The sequence below is a fragment of the Mustela lutreola genome, chromosome 1 (assembly GCF_030435805.1).
Source record: "Mustela lutreola isolate mMusLut2 chromosome 1, mMusLut2.pri, whole genome shotgun sequence".
Taxonomy (NCBI): Eukaryota; Metazoa; Chordata; class Mammalia; order Carnivora; family Mustelidae; genus Mustela; species Mustela lutreola.
This window is the reverse complement of record NC_081290.1, coordinates 195,831,211-195,852,403: the sequence shown is the minus strand read 5'-3', so window position 1 is coordinate 195,852,403 and position 21,193 is coordinate 195,831,211. Positions and strand designations below refer to the sequence as shown.

General features: G+C 49.8%; 1 protein-coding gene across 5 annotated transcripts in view; it reads right to left on the bottom strand.

Annotated features, from left to right (window-relative positions):
- PKNOX2 (PBX/knotted 1 homeobox 2) overlaps positions 1 to 21,193 on the bottom strand; it is a 250,170-nt gene that overhangs the window by 175,599 nt on the left and 53,378 nt on the right. For all 5 annotated transcript variants that reach the window (XM_059183944.1, XM_059183972.1, XM_059183979.1 and 2 more), the window contains one exon: positions 6,305 to 6,374. The gene's annotated coding sequence lies outside the window, so the exon portion shown is untranslated. The remainder of the gene's footprint in view (positions 1 to 6,304; positions 6,375 to 21,193) is intronic.

Here is a 21,193-nt window from a genome sequence, read left to right as displayed (position 1 = left end):
GAATGGGTGATGGGAGATGCTGACACATGAAGTGCATGACCTAGCCCACAGAGGTAATACCTTCCCAGCCAGGAAGTAAAGGAAATGGACAGGGAAGTAACTCTGCAGAGACTCAACAGAAATCAGTCTCCTGACTTCCCACTACCATCACCCAGCCTGGGGCTTTAAGGGCTTCCCAGAGAATGCCTCTCCATCACACCACCCTCTTCTCCTAGCTTCATTCATTCTTTTTTTTTTTTTTTTTAAGATTTTATTTATTTATTTGACAGAGAGAGATCACAAGTAGGCAAGCAGAGACAGAAAGAGGGGGAAGCAGGCTCCCTGCTGAGCAGAGAGTCTGATGAGCAGAGAGCAGAGAGGCTCGATCCCAGGACCCTGAGATCATGACCTGAGCCAAAGGCAGAGGCTTTAACCCACTGAGCCACTCAGGTCCCCTTCATTCATTCTTTTTTTCATTCGACCAACCTTACAGAGTGCCTATGATGGCCAGGCCTGGTTCTAGGTACTAGGATTAGGAGAAGAATAAGATTTCGTCCTTAACTTGGATAGACAGACAAATAACTGTGCTTGAGTTCCTGGGATGACAAGGAGGACACAGCAGTGTTTCACAAAAGGCAGGGAACCTCTGGGAGGAGGTAGTCATAGAGGAGATACTTGAGCTGGGTATTACAAGAGGAACAGGGTTACCAGGTCAGGAAGATTCCAGACAGAGCACATAGCACTTGCAAAGTCTCTAGGGTGTGAAGTTATACAGAGTATCTGGAGGCAATCGAGCAACTAGGCATATTGGGGGTATCAGGAGTAGGAAAGTACCCTTGTGTCTTAGTGTCTATCAGTAAAAGGGAGGAGGAAACAGCAAAGAGGGGGTAGGAGATGAAACTGGAAAAGTAGACAAGAGCTGAGCGTGGAAGCCTGTGATCAGTCAGGCCAAGGAGATTGTAGACAGGAAAGCCCCACCATGGTGATGGAGTACAGGTGGGGCCGGTCAGATGCAATGGCATGATTAGGTTCCCGCCAGTCGGGCACAGTGTTAGGCTCCTCCGTATATAGGTGGCTCTCCTTGGCTAACTCTGATGATAAATGAATTTGACGAGGTATTTTCCTCTTTGATTCAGGCAATTATCCCTGGAGAAATGGCCAATCTGGGAGCAATCTTTCCTCTCTGAAGAGCCAGACTGGCTGGCTAAGAGCAAAAGTGGGAGAGGGCTCCCCCATGGCCGTCACCCACCACCACCCGCAGCCACAACTACTGGGAGCCATGCTTGGAAATCCTTTACAATGTCCTGGGGATCCGGGAATAACTTGAGAAGGGATAATGGTGGAGGTCACAGGAGCCACAGAGGAAGTAAAAATGGTGGCCTAAATCCCTTGGGCCAGACAAAGATTTATAAGCCTGCATTTCTAGTAAACAGGACAGAAAGGCAAGATGGGTGGTGGCCACCACCTTGTCGTTCTCAAACCCTCAAACCTTCTCCAGTCCCGCTCACAGAGGGCCAGGTTCTCCCTCCCCTCCTTTCTCTTCTACCCCTCCCTTCTTTCCCTCCTTCTCAGCTCCTCTCCAGAAAGGTTTATGGAGCCGACTTCAAATAGCCCCCTCTCCTGCAGGCATAGTCACACCAACTGAAAGGAGATTTAATTAGCAAAATCTCGTTAGGCAAACGAAATTATCCGTAAGACAATACTCCTCTGGACAGGGGGTATGATTAAACAAAGCCATTAATTGAGAGAGTCGCTTTGGCAGCTCCCCGGATGCATTCATCTCTGGGCAGGCTCCACTTTGCCTCCTTGGGCCAGAGGAACAGATTCTGCGTCCTCCCCGCCAGCCCCACCCGCTCCCCACTTCATCTCCGCTCTTGCAGAGCCCCTCCAGTTGGGGCTGCAGACCTCGGCATCTCATCAGCGGCCGGGCTGCCGCCAGATTCCTGCTAAAGTGCCTTGATTGCATAATGTCTATTTGCATAATGTAAATTGCAATCTCCTAGCTCGGGAGGCAGGAATCACAGAACAGCCATTATTTTTTACCACTCCACAAAAATTCTACATTTAGAAAGCAGATTTGCAGCTCAGAAAGCCGTATAAATCTGAATCCGCCAGAAACGCCATTAAATCACACCAATTAAGCCGGACCAACGAAGAGCCCCTGTCACTGTTCTCTGCACACTCAAGGACTCCCCGCCCAGATGGAGACCTCGAGAAACTGGAGGCTGTGGCAGCCGGGCTGGGAGCAGGAACTGCAAGAGGCAGGAAATTCTGTCTTATAAACCTCAACACACCTCCCGACCCCAACCACAGGTGTCCATCAAGACCTGGAGGAGACAGGATGAGAGGCAGGTGGAAGGAGTCTGAGTTATTTCTGAAAGACGACTACCTCCGTGTCAAGCTCAGCCCATACCTTCTAATTAAGTTCTTCTTTCCAGCTTATCTCTTCACTCAGACAAACGATCCAGTGGGCAAAGCATCCCACGACGGGCACCGAGACTACCCCGTCAAGCAGTCACAACTGTCCTGACACCAGCAAGACCCCACGTGACTGCCCCCACAACAATGATCGACCTGACCCTCGCTGCCCACCTGCATGTACCCACCGACCTTTGTCCTAGATTTTCCTTATATAAACCTGGATATATTTTCAGCACTTTGGAGACAGTCTTTGTGACGTGAGCCCGCTGCGGGCCTCACTGAAATAAATCCCTTTCTTGTTTCCCCACCGCTCCTGTCTCTGCCTGTGGATTTCGTCAGCAGCGAGTGGCCAGACCTGGTCTGCTTGGGACCCCCCCTGGGGCCAGTTGCTCTCCCACTCCTGCACCCCAGCTACACATCTTAAGCTCATTTGACTGGTTTCTGGTGGGCACAGGCCTTCATTTCATGCAGCGGGAGGACATGTTATCAGGAAGAAGTCTGCACCCTTAGCAGAGGAAGAGGGGAGATCTAAGGTGTTTTGCACATGGGGCAAAACATCCATGCCTTTCATAGCTCTTCTGTGACTTTTCCTCTCTTCTCCCAAGTCCCTTCTGGCCAAGGGTAAGAAACAGTAGGAGAAATCCTGCTCAGACTGGGCTGGGCTGGAGTCTGAGCGCTTTTTAAAAGCTGTTTCCTAGCGGTCACTGGGGAGAGAGAGATGAGTCACATGGTGCCTGGAAAGGGGCATTCTCTGGGACAACAAGGCAAGATCCCAGCTCCCCCTCTGCCAGCCCTGCACCTGGTTACTCTTTTGCCTCTTTATTGCTCATTCAATATTCATTTGTCAAAGGGCAAGATGCTAATGTGTATTATTAAAATATCAATAGTTTATGAGTGAACTTTTATGGAGGGTACAGTTAAAGGAAAGATTCTTGACCATCCCTTGTCAGGAGTAAAGGAGAGAAACAATCTTTTCCAACTCCGCTTCTTATTTATTTCTTGGGTGGAGGAATGACTGAACCATTTGGAGGAGCTATTGTGTGCCAAGAATGGCTACAGTGCTCTCACAGGCTACCTTCCCGGCGGTCCCCACAGCGGTCCTGGGAAAGGTGTACGGTCCCATGTGTATTCCGGACATGAGCGATCTGCAGACCGAGCAGATGGGCCCGGATCACGAAGGTGCTAAGTCGGAACCCAAACTCTTGCTCTTAGATTTCAAACCCTAACTACCCCCCTCCCCCACCAAGTTGGAGCCTTGAAAATACAAATGAGCTTTATGTTTTCATCTGTTGCTTCATGTGTTCAAATTAAACATTCATTTCCGGGCCCAAGTTTCCAACCCCCCACACCTTTATATCAACCAAGCCCATTTACCCTTCTCCTCCCTGCTCCCTCCCTTTCCAGCGTTAGCCATTCTCCGATCTCAGCCCCTCAGGAACACGAATTGGTTCTGTCTCCACTCTTTTGTTGCTTGAGTTTTGTTTCTATCCTCTTAAGTCACAAGGCATTCAGGCACTCAGATTTTCTTCCAAATTCAGGTGCATCCGGGTCAGGAAAATGACAAAGGAAAGGGGGCCTGGTCCCTTAATGTTGCAGGTTCTAGCATGTGGCCGAAGGGCAGGAAGGAGAGGAGAGGACGTGGGGTCAGATAGGAAGGGCTGCCCAGACTTCCCCAGTCCCCAACACAGCCCCAGTTGCCTCTTAATTACTGATCTTTGACACAAACCTCCCCCAGCTTGGGAGGTAGGCCTTTGTAACTGCCCCAGTCAAGAGAACATGGTGGAAAAGATGCTACTTGACCTTGGCAATACGGCTCCCACCTGGCTCTTGTTCGCTTTTGGGTGGGGTGCTCCCCCTTGGTGTCCAGCCACCATTTTTCAAAGAAACCTGAGCCATAGGGAGTGGTCACATGGGCCTGCCTGGCAGCCTCAGCTAAGATCTCAGCCAACAGCTCGTACCAGCCCCCCAAGTTATAAGTGAATGAGCCTTCAGATGATTCCAGCACCCAGGTTTTCACTTGCCTCACCTGAGGTCTCAGTCCCAGGGGAACAGGGACAGGGCGTCCCTAAAGTGCCCTATTTGAATTCCTGATTCACAGAACATGCGCATAATAAACGTTGTGAAGATGCTGAGTTTTGGGGTGGCTTGTTACACAGCGGAAGTGACTGGAACACCTCTGGGATTAAATTGAATGTTTTTGGTTTCCTTCTCAAGTCCAGCCTTCCCTGGTGTTCACTCCGAGACTTCAGGCTATGCCTTCCTCATCTGGTCCCAGGCCCCCTGAGCCTGCCCCCTCTCCTCTTCCTCCCTCTCCAAAACACAGGACGCTCAAGCCTGAGGCAGCCTTGGCAAACACTCCCTTGAAAGAGCATTTGACTCTTGCCACCTCAGAATCCCAGCGCCCAGAGAAGCCTGCTTGTCCTTGCTCCTCAGTGTGGGTCCAAGAGCGCGTCCCTGTGAGGGAGCTCGCCCTGGGTGTGTGTGGCCCAGAGCCAGGAACGGGTGCCCTCGGAGGCAGGGAGGGAATGTGCAGACCTATTCCCTCACACTCTCCACTCTCATTAAGGTTCACGCTCAGCTTGCTTCTCTCCTACTTGACTTGACTTATGAGGTCCCTTTAACCTCCCGAGCGAGGAGACATGATTCTCACAAAGGCCTTTCCACTGAGGCTCCCCCAGCCTCCCAGCCGCATCTCCTAGGTAGGCTTTCCGGGAACAGGATCAGGACGGAGGGAGGCACCCTTCCCCACTCACCACCTCCCCAGGGCCCCCAGGGCTCCAACCCCTCCAGATCCTGGACTGCGGAGGAGGTGCCCTGGGAGCCGCAGCCCGTCAATCACAGAGGCGACCAGCACTGAATCGCAGGCCATTAGGCGGGAGGGCCGGCGCCCTGCTCACTCACCGGGCAGCCATTGGCAGGATGTTAGACGATCGCATGGCGGCCATTCTTATGATTTATTCAAATACTCATTACAGTCAATCTATTTTTACACAGAGGTGAAGATGTGCACTGATAACGGTTAATCATTTATAATTCCCCGGACTGGTTGGAAGCCAACGTCCTCTCAGAGGCGTGGCGGCAGCCCAGCCTCCGGGAACCCCAGAAGCAGGGTGGGAAGCTCCGTAGCCCAGGGCAACCCAACCTTCCGGCGGACATTTGCAGAGCAGAGACCAGGTGGAGGGTGCCGTGGGGACAGAAAGACATGGGAATCCCAGACTGTCCTCCAGGAGCTCACAGCCTCACTGGGGGGCATGTGGGAAGGTGCGGGCCAGAGGGGCACTTGGCGTGTGAGTGCGGCAAAGCTCGGGGAGAGGAAGAGAGAGCACTTCTAGCTGGAGTTACCAAGGAAGGGTTCGTTGAGGAGCCCAGACTTGGGCTGGGTTCCTCCAGGTGGGTGGGCTTTCACCGAGTGGGGGCCAAAATGACACATAACGCCGACGGTGGGGCCATAACTGTGCCGATGTAAAGGACGCCACCAGCAGGGTCTCCCTTCCCCTCCCCCACAACCCCCTGGAAATAAACCAAGGTGTAACAACAAATGCGGGCTCTGAACCAGCCCACTTCCTCTGCTCACTGCCTCCCCGGCTCAGCCCACAGATGACAGTGGCTGGGTTGGCCTTGCAAACCCAAGAGCTTCCCTCTCCGACACTCATGAAACACATGACACATCAAGTCCACCTTAATGCACAATCACTAAAGTCTAATTAAGTAGGATGTCATATTACAGGGCTTCTTTGTCACATTCAGACCTAATCTAATTAGAAGTCCACCGTATTTTACGTTCTGACCCATTGTTGGGTATCGCTCTTGCACAATGCATGGCTGTTAAAGATCAGGTTCAGGGCTGGTCCTTAACCCGTAACCTCATTGAGTCAGCATGGAAACACTGAGCACAGTTACTTACAGTTCACAGTTCCTTTTCTGGTGAGCGGCATGGAGGACAGGAAGCCTCAGAATCCTCCTCCGGACTTCACCTGCCAATGAAAGAAAAGGTTTTTATAGATGTGTATGATTCTGCTGGAAGTGAGAGCCGAGGTGGGGCAGAGGGAAGCCTCAGAGTGGGTCTGCTGCGGGAGCAAAGCCAGGACTCTATTCCCACAGTGCCGAGTGGGAACGTTTCCTGATGAAGGGACTCCGGGTGCAGGACAACTATTGGTTAGGACAGCTAACCAGGACGGAGAGAGAGGATCGCTCCCTCCTTACCTGCTTGGTGCCTCAATTTCCTGTGAGTTTCATCCCCTTCCCTATAGGAATCCCGGAGAAAAACAGGCTCATGGCTGCTGAGAGCCCTGAGCTGACCAAAGCAATAATCATTTACTGATGCCTCCGGTCTGATGGAGGACCCCATGCAGGGGGACAGAGCTGTGCAGCCCCCATGAAAGCTTACAACCTATACGGGGAAGGCTGCACAACACTGGCAAAACACAAAGCCAAGACTGTTGTTTACCGCAGGATTAAGGAAGGTCCCAATGGAGGAGAGAATGTTCAAGGAAAGGTGAGGTGTCCAAACTGGGATAAAAGGGAAAGAAGTCGCCTGGAGAAGCATAATGAGGGTAAGACTGGAAAGATAAAGAATGTGACTGCTTTTAATTCTGTTTCTGGAAGAAAGTAATAACAACAACAAGAAAAACCCAGCACGGGCACCTCTGGGTGGCTCAATTAAGTCTCTGTCTGCCTTTGGCTCAGGTCATGATCCCGAAGTCCTGGGATCGAGTCCACATCGGGTTCCCTGCTCAGCAGGGAGTCTGCTTCTCCCTCTGTCCTTCACCCTGCTTGTGCTCTCTCTTGATCTCTCTCTCTCTCAAATAAATAAAATCTTAAAAAAGAAAAAGAAAAACCCAGCACAAGCTTATCATGTGTCTGCTCCATGGTCTACACTGGCTGGGTGCAGCAGGAATAACACCCAAGGGTGGGTCCTGGTATAGAAGTGCTGCCACGCTGTCACTGGGGAATAAGATGACCTACATAGAACAGCATCAGAGATGAGACCATATGCACAGCAGTGCTGAACTGTGTGGTAGGGACTATAATACTCTCTCCACAGAGAAAGGAAGTTGGCGAGAGCTGAGGCACTCAAGGAAGTATTCAGGAGGAGGGAGAACACGAGTGGGGCTTTGGAGACCAGACAGGCAAGGTTTGGCTGGTAGACGGGAGCAAGAGGGCATTCCAAGAAAGGGAGCAATCCAAGCAAGGATGAGGGGGAGGGGGCAGCATGGAATGCCCTAGGCAATGCAGATGCTGGTCTGCCTGAGAGGGACCAAGGAGGAACCAACACTGAGTAAGCCAGTTGGGGCCAGAATATCAGGACTCTGAGAAGTCAGGCTTGGGCCAGAAGCTGGTAGAGCCATTTAGTTTTTCAACAAGGAAATGACACGGAGAAGAGGAGCCCCCTCACCTGCCCCAACCCTTTGGAATCTTCTTTTTAGGGTGCCTAGGTGGCTCAGTTGGTTAAGCAACAGCCTTCAGCTCAGGTCATAATCCTGAAGTCCCAGGATCAAGCCCCACATTGGGTTCCCTGCTCAGTGGGGAGTCTGCTTCTCCTTCTGGCCCTCTCCTGCTCATGCTTACTCTCATTCTCTTTCTCCAATAAATAAATAAAATCTTTTTAAAAAAAGATCTTCCTTTTAATTAAGACAGAGAGGCTTCTTGGAAGAAGAGGAGTTTCAGATAGATAATTCAGGCATGTGGTATAGTGTGATGTGCTCATGGAAAGAAAATGTCCCTTTTGTTCATGATGACGTCCACCAGGCTGAGGCCCTTCCTCTGGGGCTGTCTACTAACATCTGCATGACTGAGGTTAATGGTTCAAGGAAGTTCCTCTGAGGTAAGTGCAGAACCCTGGACTGCAATTCCTTAAAGACAGGACCACATCTCATGCAGCGGTGAAGCCCCAGAACCTAGCAGAGGGCCCAGGATGTATTGGGTTTTCAGTATTGTCTGTTGAAATGTTCATTGGTAGACCCTGTTCCTTCCCAACAGAATCCATAACCAGCAGCTCAGAACCAGACATGGGTTGGCAATGGTCGGCCATGGGCTCCAACTTAGAGTCTTGTAAACAACAGACACACTGCTACTGAGCATACGTGAACTCAATGTAAGAAGTGTCTAGACTGAATTGCACGCAGTAGCACTTTATCCCTGCTCTCTGGGATTGACTCTTGAGCCGCCAGCAACTTAGAAGAAGATATGGCAGACTTGCCTTTTGCATATGCTGCGAAACTGGGAAGGACAGCCGCTCCTGGAGAGATGGATTCAAGAGTGTTATAAAGCTTTCAACAAGCTGCAAGAATGGGCCAAAATGAAAAAGTCCATTTTTTTCCTCTACCAGTTTTTGCACAATAAGATCATGACAGCCATAAAAGAAATAATTCTGAAAATAAAGAAATACAGCCCACAATCCTATCATCACTCTAAACCACCAAATTACTATATCCCATGTCCACATGAAAATCCATTTTTATTTTTTACAGAATTGTAGAAAAAGGTTTGACAAGAATATATACACCAAATCCCACTCTTATATTCAAAAATCAATTGCAAAAACACAGAATAGGGTAACCTGGTTTAAAAAAGAAAAAGAAAGAAAGAAAGAAAGAAAGAAAGAAATGGTTCAGGTGATTAGAATTTAATATAAGTTTGGAATGAGCCCAGAGTGTGTTGCTGCAAACACGTTACCTGTGATCTTAGGTTGTATTAATAGCCACATAGTGTCCAACTGAGGGATAAACAGTCCCCTCACTTCAGACTTATCAATCCATATTGGTTTAAGACGCAGTTCAGCATTATATCTTAATAACTTTGACAGAGAAGAGGAGAGGTGAACAAAGATGACCGACCAGTAGCTAAAAGTCCAAGCTCTGGAATCAGACTGCCCAGTTTTCTGTCCCGACTCCACTACTTACTAGTGGCACGACCAAGGAGAGGTTGCTTAATGTCTCTCTGCCTCAGTTTTCCCTCTGCAAAATCGGGCTAATAAGGGTTCCAGCTCTAAGGTTTGAGTGAGGATTGAATGATTCTGTAAGCTGCAAAGCACTTAGAACCGTGGCTCACACAAAATCACCACTCCCTGAACGCTAGCTCTTTAATGCTATTTTGTTGGGTGTTATTTTCATTACGAGGAGGCTGTGCAGTAGAAGACATGAGAGAAGGAATAAGACTCCTGCTTATGTTTGTCCCTCTTTAAGATTGCCTGTCCTTCTCCCACATGGTGGTCCTCCAAATATTTGAAGCAACTGTATGAAAGAGGGGCTGTGTGACTCTAGACAGTAGGATCAGGTCTAATTGCTAAATGTTAGAGGAAGTCAACCTTCATTTCAATGTAAGGGAGAAGTCTAGCAATGGGAACCATGCAAAAACGGGTAGGCTTCCTAGGAAGGTAGTGAGCTCCCCAGCACTGCAGGGAGACTGTACTGGGTGAGAAGCTGCCCCACAGTGTGATTTCCCAGACGTGGCTTCGCCCATCTTTGAAATGTTAAAAAAACATCAGGAGACTGACACACACACACACACACGTGAACATGCAACCTCTCCACACTGGCCTTTTTTTTCACTCATGACCATGCACCCGTGGAGAAGTCTGCGTAACTTGGCGCTGACCCGTGGACGCAGGCTGGGGAACCACCTGTGTGCCATGTATGTTAGGGCCTTCCAAAGCCAGCAGGGGGGCCTGGCAGGCAAGCTGTCATGCCAAAAACCTGCACACAAGCAGCCACGCCATCATGGAACCAGAACTGAAACTCAGGTCTGAAAACAAAAAAAAAACTATAAATAAAATGGACCACTCACGTTTATTAATATGAGGAAACTGGTGAAATGATGAATGAGGGAGGAGTTGTTGAAAGCTCGTGTTTGTCTGGGAACAATGTAGAGAGAGGGGCAGGACAAAGCTTCCCATAGGAGGTAGCACGTGCTCCGGGAAAGCTGAGCAGCACCAGGAGGCATCCCTAGGTAAGTCGGGAGGATGGAAAGAGAGAAGCCTGGGGCTTGTGAGGATGAGTTTAACGAAGAGAGCGCCCCTAACAGAGAGGTGTCAAGACAGGGGTTCATGCCCCTCCTTACTCCATCATTGATGTGCAATCTTGGACAAGGAACTTCAAATCCCTCCATGCCTCAGTTTCCCCATAGGCAAAATGATAGGGTTAGACTACCAGATAATCCTTAAACCAAACTTCTGTCTGACATCTACACACCTCAGAGGCTGCCCAGACTAACCTGCCAGGGAGGGCGCTAAGTCTCATTCTAAGGAGCTCAGTATCTCACCCTGGTTAAGAGTCAAGATGTGGGAGCCAGAGGGAGTGCTGGGTTCAAACCTGGGGCCATCCCTTACCAAACCTTCATCTATACAAACCTCAATTTTCTCAACTTTAGAAGGGGGGTAATAGTAGCATATTTAAAAGAGCCGATGCATCTAGAGCATTTTGTACAATGCTTGGAACATATTAATAGTAATAATAAATGAGGGCTACTTTTTTTTTAAGCGTTAAGATTTAATGGCTGGCAGCAGCTGAATGGAAAGGGAGAAAGAGGCAAAGCAAGAAGGTTGAGGACTTCTGCATTCATCCCACTGCCCATGAAAGCATTTCTGCCCTTGCCCTAGCCAGACCTTTGGGATGACGACAAATTATGAAAAGCCATTCTTGGACACCAAGAGTCTCTCTGAATGCTCTTCTTCTCTGAAAACCCCTCCATGGGCATATGAGCAAAACTTCCGAGAAAGACAAAACATGAACAGACCGTTCCAGGAGGAAACCCCGGAAGGACCCCACGCCCATCCAGACGGTGTGTCCTGGGTGTCCCACCACATTGTCAAGTCTCCTTTCTGTTCCCCTGTGCTCCCCTCATCACCTGACCACAGCTTGCGGCTGCTTACATTTGTTGAATGAGGTTGGCAGTCAGAGTGCGGTGAGCCCTGGCCACCAGTCTCTAAAGTACACAGTACCTGGGTAATTGAATACTGATAAAATGGCCCGGCATTAAATTCTTTACTCTGAGATGCATCCCACCTGGCCATTCCCAAAGCCTGGGAAAAAGCAGAGGCTCAATTCCATACCTGTTTTCAGCCCCCACAGGCGCCACACAGTCCTGGCCGGCCAGTTACAGAGGAACTGGAAAAGGTCCCTGAGTCACGGTCCCCAGGCCCTGCCCGGGTCCGAGCCTCTAATCTTGGGGCTGTGCCTGGAAGTACAGGTATGCGTATAAAACCCTGCTATTTTGGTGGGCTCATCCTAGACTTTCCTAAGGAACTAGAGAACTCCAGAAGAAACCGGAGGCCCTCGTGATCTGTCTACATCATATGGAAGTGAGGCATGGGCTCCCAGGGCGGCAGGGCCCTCTGCAGAGGCAAACCCTCAGGGAATGGAGGACCCGCTCACAGGGCAACCTCCTGGCCCTGCGGCCAGCCTCTGAGGTGGGACTACACCAAGACCCACCAGGACCTGCTGATTCTCTGTCGGGATCATCACTGTTCTTCTTTGCTTGGCATTGTCAGTGTTTTGCCTCAGGCTTTCTCTCTCTTCCCGGGCCCTAATCAGTCTCTTGGCCTCTAGCTTTACCCCATTTTTGCCCACCTTCCACCTTCTCAGCAGAGGATCTTTCTGGAACTCAAATTTGAACATGGCCACTCCTCCTTAAAAACCTACAATGAGTCTTCGCTCTCTGACAGAGGTTGCCAACTGGCCACCCTGTGTTGACTCTTGCCTGTCCGGTATTTTTATAAATTCTTTTTTTTTTTTTTAAGATTTTATTTATTTATTTGACAAAGAGAGAGAACACTAGCAGGCAGAGTGGCAGGCAGAGAGAGAGATAAAGAAGCAGGCCCCCCGCTGAGCAAGCAGCCCTACGCAGGGCTCGATCGCAGGATCCTGGGACCTCAACCTGAGCTGAAAGCAGACACTTCACCGACTGAGCCACCCAGACACCCCATGGCATTTTTATAAATTCTGCCAACATCTAAAAAGTGGGAGATTTCACATTTGAACAATCCATATTTCTAAGTTTTCCCCAAAGACTGGACGACCTCACAATGCCAATCCTGTCTGTCCACGTGGCAATCACCAGATGAAGCCGAGGATCAGTCACCCCTTTTAATCACGCACGGGCCCTCCTGTGTACCCCGAGAGAAGGCGAGTGTCACCCTGGAAGTCTCTCCCATCACGGGGCACACACCCGGAGGCTGACTTACTCTGCCTACTGAAGAGTTTCGGGTTCAAGGTGACAGCACGAGGGTGGGTGGCTCATTATGTTCTCGGCTGTGCTGTGCCAGCTGGAGGGTGGAGGATGGGATTCAGGAAAATACCAGTAGCCCCAGGCAGGCCTGCCTCGTGTCCTTCCCTCTCACCTGGGCAGCTCCACGCCCAGCCTGGGGAGAGCCAGCAAAGGTCTTAGGGCAGTTTCCCTGGAATGCCAGTGGCTACAGGGCAGGTGCTGAAGAAGCCCCACCCCGCTTTATTCCTGAGGCCCCACCCCCGGGCCCAGCCTCGCCCCACCCCAACTCAGGGGCGGCTATACCCCCCTCCCTTTATTTCCATCCCACTGTTCCTATCAAAGCCCTAACAGCACATATTTTGTTAATTGTACAAACCTAATGGGGGAATGCATTGGCAAAAAAGGGTAATGGCCATCAGACCAGCAATAAAACAAAATTAATGGCCCATAGGAAGAAATCATGTCCACTTAATCCCAGCTCTGAAACTCTAATAGAATAATGGAATACCAACGGAGGGTTTTTTTCTCTCTATGCAGATTGCTTACACCATGTTAATCACTTGCAAAGCAGGCCACATACCACTCTGGCTCACATGACCCTCCAGGGAAAGGAGCAGACCAGAAACATTTAGTGCAAGGCTCATTACTGACAGGTACCACCGCAGCAACACCTTCCCCCTCTCCCTCCTTCCCCCAGGTGACTCTGGGACAGCCAGTATGGGGTGTCATTGAAAGCCACGAGGTGTGGCGGGCCGGAAAGCAAGATGCATAATACCTAATAATAGCAAACATTTATTGAGTGCTTACTATGTGCCAGACCCTGCACTAGCTAAGTGCTTCCTACACATTGAATCCCTCTGCCTCATGTTCGTCCTCTGTAGCTGCACAGTCTAGCAAGGTAGCAGCTGGCCATGCGTAGCTTTTTTAATTCAAATCCTCATTAATTAAAATTACAGAAAATTTAAAATGCAGGCATTAGCCTCACCAGCCACATTTCAAGTGCTCGACATGTATCTAGTGGCTGTTGTACTGGAAGGTTCAGCGAGAGGACGTCTCCATCATCACAGAAAGTTGTATTAGACAGCACTGTTCTAGAATATTGTGGCCATTTCATCTTCTTCGTTTAACAGATTCAGAAGTCAAGGTGCAGGGAGGCGAGGCAAGCAGCCCAAGTTGATGCCGCTGGATTATAGACGTGCTGGGTTCGAGCCCAAGTCTGTCTCAGTCTGACTCCAGAATCCCCAGCCTACCCACCAAGAACCAGCAGTTAGGGCCACAGGGTGGCCGTCTGAGAGAAGTTAGCAGCAGAAAGGCTCTTCTGTCCTGTCTTCAGCACCCACCCACTCCCTGCCACCCCAGAGAGCAGACAGACCCCAGTGCTCCAACTGGGAGCCAGCTCTGTGGGTGTCTCAAACTACAGAGGTCCTCTGGAGAGGCGGAGGGCTTTACAGGGCCTCCAGCCCAACCTCCTTCAATTTATGAATGAAGAAACCAACGCACAGAAGAGTAAAGTGACTTGCCCCAAGTCAAACAGCTGGTTTGCAACAGAGTTAGAACAATAATCCTGGTTTCTTGACCTCTAGTCCTCCCTGGCCAAGGGAGAGGACAGAGCATTACCCAGGGTCACCTACGGCCACAGGTCAGAGAAGGAAGAGGTGGCTCTCCTGCCTTCCTGGAGAGTCCTGGGTCAGGTGGAAGGAGGCTGGGATGAACCTGAGGGACTAGGCTCTGAGGAAAAGCAGGATGGGGACAGTCAGTCAGGCCTAGAAAGCGCAGTGCTTAAATGCAGGACATTGGGTTGCTACTACCTTTTGGAAAAATAGTATACAGTGTTTATTACCATTAAAGATACACATAGACTCTGGCCAAGCAGCTACACTTTGGGAATGTATTCTATGGGAAAAGTAGCAGGGCCCAAGGATAATGTGGCAGCATCTATCGTGGGAAAAAGTAAAAAACATCCTAGATGTCTACCAACAGCGGGTTTGTTGCATAAGTTGTGGGACAAGTATACTATACATAAAGGAAGCCATTGAAAGAATGCGTTAGAGCTAACATCTTTTGCCATGCAAGATGGCCATAATGTTCAAAATGAGAAAAGTAAGTAGCAGAGGATGTGTGTGGAGTGGTTCCATTTTTGTAAGAACAGAGAAGACTCCAGAGTGAGTGAGGTGATCCCTTTGCTCTGTTTGTGTGAGCGTGGAGGCAGCCTTGAAGGGGTGGCGGGCGTGTTCACACGGGTGCTGCGGGGGCACCGGGAACGGAGGGAAGAAGGGACACCATTTGTAGCACATCTCTGCCTGGCTTCTGGTTGCTGTGAGCACCACCACTTTTGTAAATTCGTGAAAAGAAACTTAATAAGGAAAAATAATTGACACAAGAAAGAAAAAGACTCTAAACGCGCCTTTCTCACTAGCTTCTTGGCCTTGGCAAGTTCCTTAATCTCGCTCCATCTTGGTTTCCTTTCCTGGAGACTGATGATGATACTATCATGTCATGAAGCAAGGAGACTGGTCAGAAGCGAATTTATTTTATTTTATTTTTAAAAGATTTTATTTATTTATTTATTTGACAGAGAGATCATAAGTAGGCAGAGAGGCAGGTTGAGCAGAAAGCCCAAGGACCCTGAGATCATGACCTGAGCCACCCAGGCACCCCAGAAGCGAATTTAAAATTACTTAGTCACATGGGCCTTTTTATCAATGTCAAGGGGAAAATCTGCCCCATACATGCAGGTACTTCCAGGGTCCACTCTCCAGGCCGTCCCAGAGCCACAGCCACTGCTCCCGTTTCAAAGCTCTCACAGTCCGTGTCTTCTGCCACAGAACCATTTGAACGTGTCTCTCTGCCTACCAGACCGGAAGGGCCTTGCAGGTAGGAATAGTACCTCACTTATTCATGCATTCATTCAATCATTCATCTGAGATAATAATAACTTAATAATTAGGGCGCCTGGGTGGCTCAGTCAGTTAAGTGTCTACTCTTGATTTTGGCCCAGGTTATGATATTGGGGTCGTGAGACTGAGCCCCACATTAGGTTCCCTGCTCAGCGGGGAGTATTCTTGAGATTCTCCCTTTCTCTCTGCCCCTACCCCCCTCCAAATAAACACACACATCTTAAAAAAATAATAATAACTTAATAATTTTGTTTTCGGCACATGTACCAGGCCCTGTGCCTGACACCAAAGATACAACAATGAATGAGACCAAGAAGTCCCATGGAGCTCACATCCTAATGAGGGAAACAAGCAAGCTATATATGCACATATATCTGTAAGTCAAGTGGTGCTAAGCACTAAGAAGAAAAAAGCAGCACCACAAGGGAGTAGAAGTGAGTGGGGAGGGGCGGGGGCCTTTTAGGGAAAGAGGACAGGAAGGAGCTTCCAGGGCTCCCAGAGAAAGCGCCCTCTGAGGCCTGTGCCGCAGCCTCAGTGAGGCCAGTCATGGTTCAACAGGTGTTAGTTTAAGAATAAAACAAAAATAGGGGCACCTGGGTGGCTCAGTAGGTTAAAGCTTCTGCCTTCAGCTCAGGTTATGATCCCAGGGTCCTGGGATCCAGCCCCGCATCAGGCTCTCTGCTCAGCAAGGAGCCTGCTTCCTCTTCTCTCTCTGCCTGCCTCTCTGCCTACTTGTGATCTCTGTCTGTCAAATAAATGATTAAAATCTTTAAAAAGAAAAAAAAAGTATAAAATAAAAATAGACTCATGGAAGACTGGTAAATAATTAAGCCCCCCTAAACACACGCCTCCCTTCTGAGGATACCCCTCAAAGAACTGAAAGCAGGGGCTCAGAGAGGTTTGCGCACCCATGTTCACAGCAGCTTTAGTCAAGGAGCCGAAAGCGGGGAGCAACCCAGGTGTCCGTGGACGGGTGAAAGCATGAACAAAGCGCGGTCAGTACGTATGAGGAAGGAGCAGAGCCTTCAAAGAGAAGGAAATTCGGACACATGGTACAACGTGGATGAACGTGGATGAACCTGCCATGCTAAGTGAAATGATCCAGTCACCACAGGACAAAAATGGTATGATTCACGTGAAGGACACAGAGAAGTCAGATTGGCAGAGAAAGAAGGTAAAATGGCAGCTGCCGGGGCTGGGAGGGACCAGAGATGGGGGGTAATGGTTTCACAAATACAGAGTTGCAGGTTTGCAAGATAAAGAGTTCCGGGGATGGGTGGTAATGATGATTGCGCAACAGGACAAATTGTACACCTACAAGTGGCAAAGACGCTCCATTTTATGTTAGATGTAGTTTACCTCAATTTTTAAAAATATATGCCATCACTAATGTCTCTCAATTTCTCTCAGAAAAGAAAACAAGAGCCTAGAATGTTCAAGAGCAGGACGAGAAGCCACTGACAGCTGAGGTGAGGACAAGGGACCCCGGGGCCCACAGAGAGAGCAGGGAACCCCGAGTCTCTGAAGGCTGAGTGGGGAGAACACGGATGGGGAGCCTCCACGCAGAAAGAGACAGGGGCTCCCAGGCCAGTCTGCCGGCAGGAAAGATAACTTTCCTGTGGAAATATCTGAGCCGGAGGGATTCCAGAGTGCTGGTGCTCGACAAAATCTAGGGTGAAAAGGAAAGGAAAAAAAAATTTTTTTTTTGGTAAACTGGTGGGAAGTAGGAGACAACTGGTAGTGAGGTGGGCCTCCTCTAGTCTGGAATGGAAGACAGTCCCATGCATCCACTGCAGGAAATCTAAAGGGAAAAGGAACTAGGAAACTGAGAACGGGATGAGGGCATCTGGGCCCTTCACTCAGTGCAACGATGAGCACCTTGGTATGCTGGAAAGTTAATTTAATTTAATTTAATTTCTTTTTTTTAGAGGGGGAAGCAGGCTCCCTGCTGAGCAGAGAGCCCAATATAGGGCTTGATCCCAGGACCCTGGGATCATGACCTGAGCTGAAGGCAGAGGCTTTAACCCACTGAGCCACCCAGGCACCCTGGAAAGTTAATTTTAGTCACGACTCAGGAGTCAGTCCTGTCCTCAAGGCCCTTTGACCTTATGTGACCTTTGAATTTCTCTGAGCCTCAGTTTCTTCATCTACTAAACCAAGTGGCCAGATCAGGGTAAGAGGAATGTTAAGGCTTTAGGGGTCCACAAACCCCTTGAGAATTTTTCCAGAATGGTGTTTGTATGTGCATTTTCTGTGGAGAGATGTATCCACTTTTACCAAGATTTCAAGGCTAACCATGTCCCCAGAAAGGTTAAGAATTGGCGGAGGGGATATTCATTCACAAGGCTCACATGAAGCTGGAAAGTTCTAAGATTCCAAGAAATCTTGAACTAGATTCCAATAAATCTTTGGGCCTCAAATAAATCAAGATGTTTATTCTTGCTTTGCTGGCAGCACAGAGATATTTAAAAATGAAGTGAAATAATTATATACTTTCAAAAGTTAAAATTATTTCTCTCGTGCAAGTAAATATGATCGTTATGGCTGCTGGTGTTTCACGGAAAGCAAGAGTAGTTCTACCGCAGGCATAAAGGCCGCATGATAAAGGGAAGTGATGAGCTACAGGTTCACCTTCTTTTGGGGAGAAATGAAGAGGCCCTCCATTCCCCTGGTGGAGGGGGGTCCGGGGCCAGAAGGAAGAGTAAACACAGCCTACCCAGGAGGCGCAGCCTCGGGCAGAGCGAATGCATCTCTTTGTGCCAACAAGCTCTCATTTTGTATCTGGCTTTACTTGGGAGGAAAATTTCAACTGTGTGCCTGAGGAAAGTGACAGGACTGAAGATATGTCAAGGAAAAACAGCACAGGCAGAGGACAGTATCCAGCGGTCAGAGAGCAAGACCCAGACTGGAAACCTACAGAATGACTAAGCCAGCATCCTCGTGGGCAGAAGGGACCTCAGCCACAATGGGGGATGCCTATCCTGGGGGAGGCAGGGGGACAGCTGGTTGTCAGAACCCTGCACTGTTAGACCTGGCTAGAACCTTGACGATCATCCTTTCCAGCCTCCTGATTCTTGTCTGCAGAAACAGATTGAGAGAAGGGGTAAAACTGACCCACACATGTCCAGGGCTGGAGGCCAGCCTGTAACTCCCTTCGTTCAATTTCCAAAACGTGTTTTGAGTATGTCAGACCCTGGCCTAGGCTGGAGATCAGTAATGAACAGCAAAGCCAGCTCCCTGCCCTCAAGGAGTTTGGAGCCAGTCTAAAAGGAGAAACAGACACCAATTGCTTGATAGATAAGCGTCATCTAGCATGTATGCAGGGACCATGGACAGGGGTGTCCCCACTTCAAGCAACGGATAACGACGAGGTGGACGGTCAGCGGCTTCCCCTCAGACCTGTGCTAGAGGTTCTCTAAAGTCCACGCCCAGCCAGCAGCCGTCTCCATCTCCGAGAAGGGTGTCCCCCACGGCAGCCATCGAAAGGAGACTCTCTCTGAGCCTCCAGCCCCCATGGGAAGAGGAGAGCCACTCACTCCAGCAGGCCAGCCCCAGGCCCTGGTAAGCCGGCCTCTCCAAATAGCACTTCCATTCATTACTTCCTAACTCGCCTCGGGGGGCTGGTCCTGAATATTGTTTCATAAATAACTTAACAGGGCTCCAGCTTGCTTAACTGAGGTTAGGCAGATGTGTACAGCACAGGCTGATTATGAGGGAATTGCTGTGCTGGATGGTTCTGGGATGCTGATTCTCCACGGAGGGGTGGCTCGGTGGAGAAGGCAACCACTGGGCCGGTGTCCCCACCTGGATCCCCAGATCGCAGTGGGGATGCTGAAAGAGCATTTGTTTCCAATTGTTCTTAGCCACTAATTTGGCTCCAGGGTATAACACCAATCTGAGAACAAACGGAGTAGGAAAACTGTGCCTTTCCTGAAGGAGGCCCGATGTGCCAGAAGCAGGGGAGGGCAGGGCTGGGGGGGAGGTTGCTTGAGTTCAGCGCACAGGCCGGAGGCCTCGGGAGCCAGGCCGACGGCTTCTCGCTCCAGCCCGGTGTCACCCGGCTGCCCTGCCGTCTGGTGTGCCGCACCTGCTCATTGCTCCTCCGAGTGCCTCCAGCAGAGGACAGATTACTCTGATGGCAGGTAGATAAAATGGGATCCCTTGCTAGCAGTAACTACCCAGAACAATCTCTCTCCTGAGCAGCTGACTGTCTCCACCTGGCACCTGCCAGCGAAAGAGCTGACGGGTAGCAAAGGCAGGCAGGAGGCAACTGTCCCCGTGCGCAGAGGGACCACAAAGGCCCCATCGAGGTGGGACTTGCTCAGAAGGCCCCCCGTCGGGTGGCAGAAAAGTAGGCTGGGCCCCCCCTCAAGAGAAGACACAGGTGGCACTGTCTCTGGCAGAGAGAAGACCTAGCACCCTCCAGGGGTAAAGGGGAAGGCAGAGCTGGGGAGCAAGGCCTTGCCAGGGGTTTCCTCAAGACTGATGCCCCAAATTCCCAGTAAACAAGAGGCCCTCTCTCATAGTTAAATTGCCTTCTGGTGGCTGAAAATAATGGAATCAGGGAACTTTGCCTGTGACCCTCTTGAAAGCGAACGAGGAGGTAAAATGCACAGCCTCCCGGCAGACAGGCCGTCGTTTCTGGGACAAAAATGCCTTCCTTACCAACACATGAGTAAGCTAGTCGGTAGCCTCATAAATCCAACCTGGTATAAAAATACTGGAAAGAAAACCATTTTTAAACATCTCTGAGCAGTCAAAGTACACGCCACAAAATCTTCCTACTAAAGTTTATGAAGCTTCCTCAGAAGGGAGCCTCTCAGACTGTCACTTAGAGCTGCTTCAGACTGGTTTTACACATGTTTCTAACAGGACCCGTTTTTTGGTACCTCAGGCCTCAGCTGCTAGAAGCAGTGCAAGAGGAGGCGCACACAGGGGATGGGGGGGGAATCAAGCAAGGAGAGCACGAAGGGGCCACCTCGTGAGTCAGCACGTTAGGTTCCGTCAAATTCAGGATCATTTGCCTAGGAAAATAGGGGAGAACGTCCTCTGCTGATGTTTAAAACATCCTCGAAGGATTTTAAGAAGCCTTTTAGCTCTCTGGAAAACCCCCAATGAGTCTCCTTCGAGATGCTTCCAGGCTTCCTGTAAGTTGTGTTGAACTTGTCTGGAGCTGCCTGTGTTCATTCCTGGTTGGCTCGGTCATTTGCTCAATAGGCACTGACTCGTGTGGATGCTGGGGCATAAAGCAAGATGAAGGAAAGGACGTTGTTTGCTACAACACACACACACATGTACGCACGCACGCACACACGTGTGCACACATGCGCACGTCAGAGCACCTATCATACATCAGGTGCTCAGCAGATGCACGTTGTACTGATGTTCACAAAGGGGAGGTATAAGCTAGTCAGATCGTCCTGTGACCCAACCCCTCGCTGCTCCGCACAGAAGCAGCTTGGTGGGGAGGGGCTGTAATAATGCATGAGTCAATGAAAAACATCATCGTACCAAAACTTTAAACTGCTCCACCAAGAAAAACACAAGGACAACGCAGAATCAGGCCTGAAAAAATGTGGACCAGATTCTCCAGCCCGTCTTGGAGAAAGCTGTCACTCCACCGTGGCTGGTCCTGTGACAAAATAAACAGTTCGGAGCCATCAGTGTCTGAAATGCTTCCAGCTCCGGAGTCC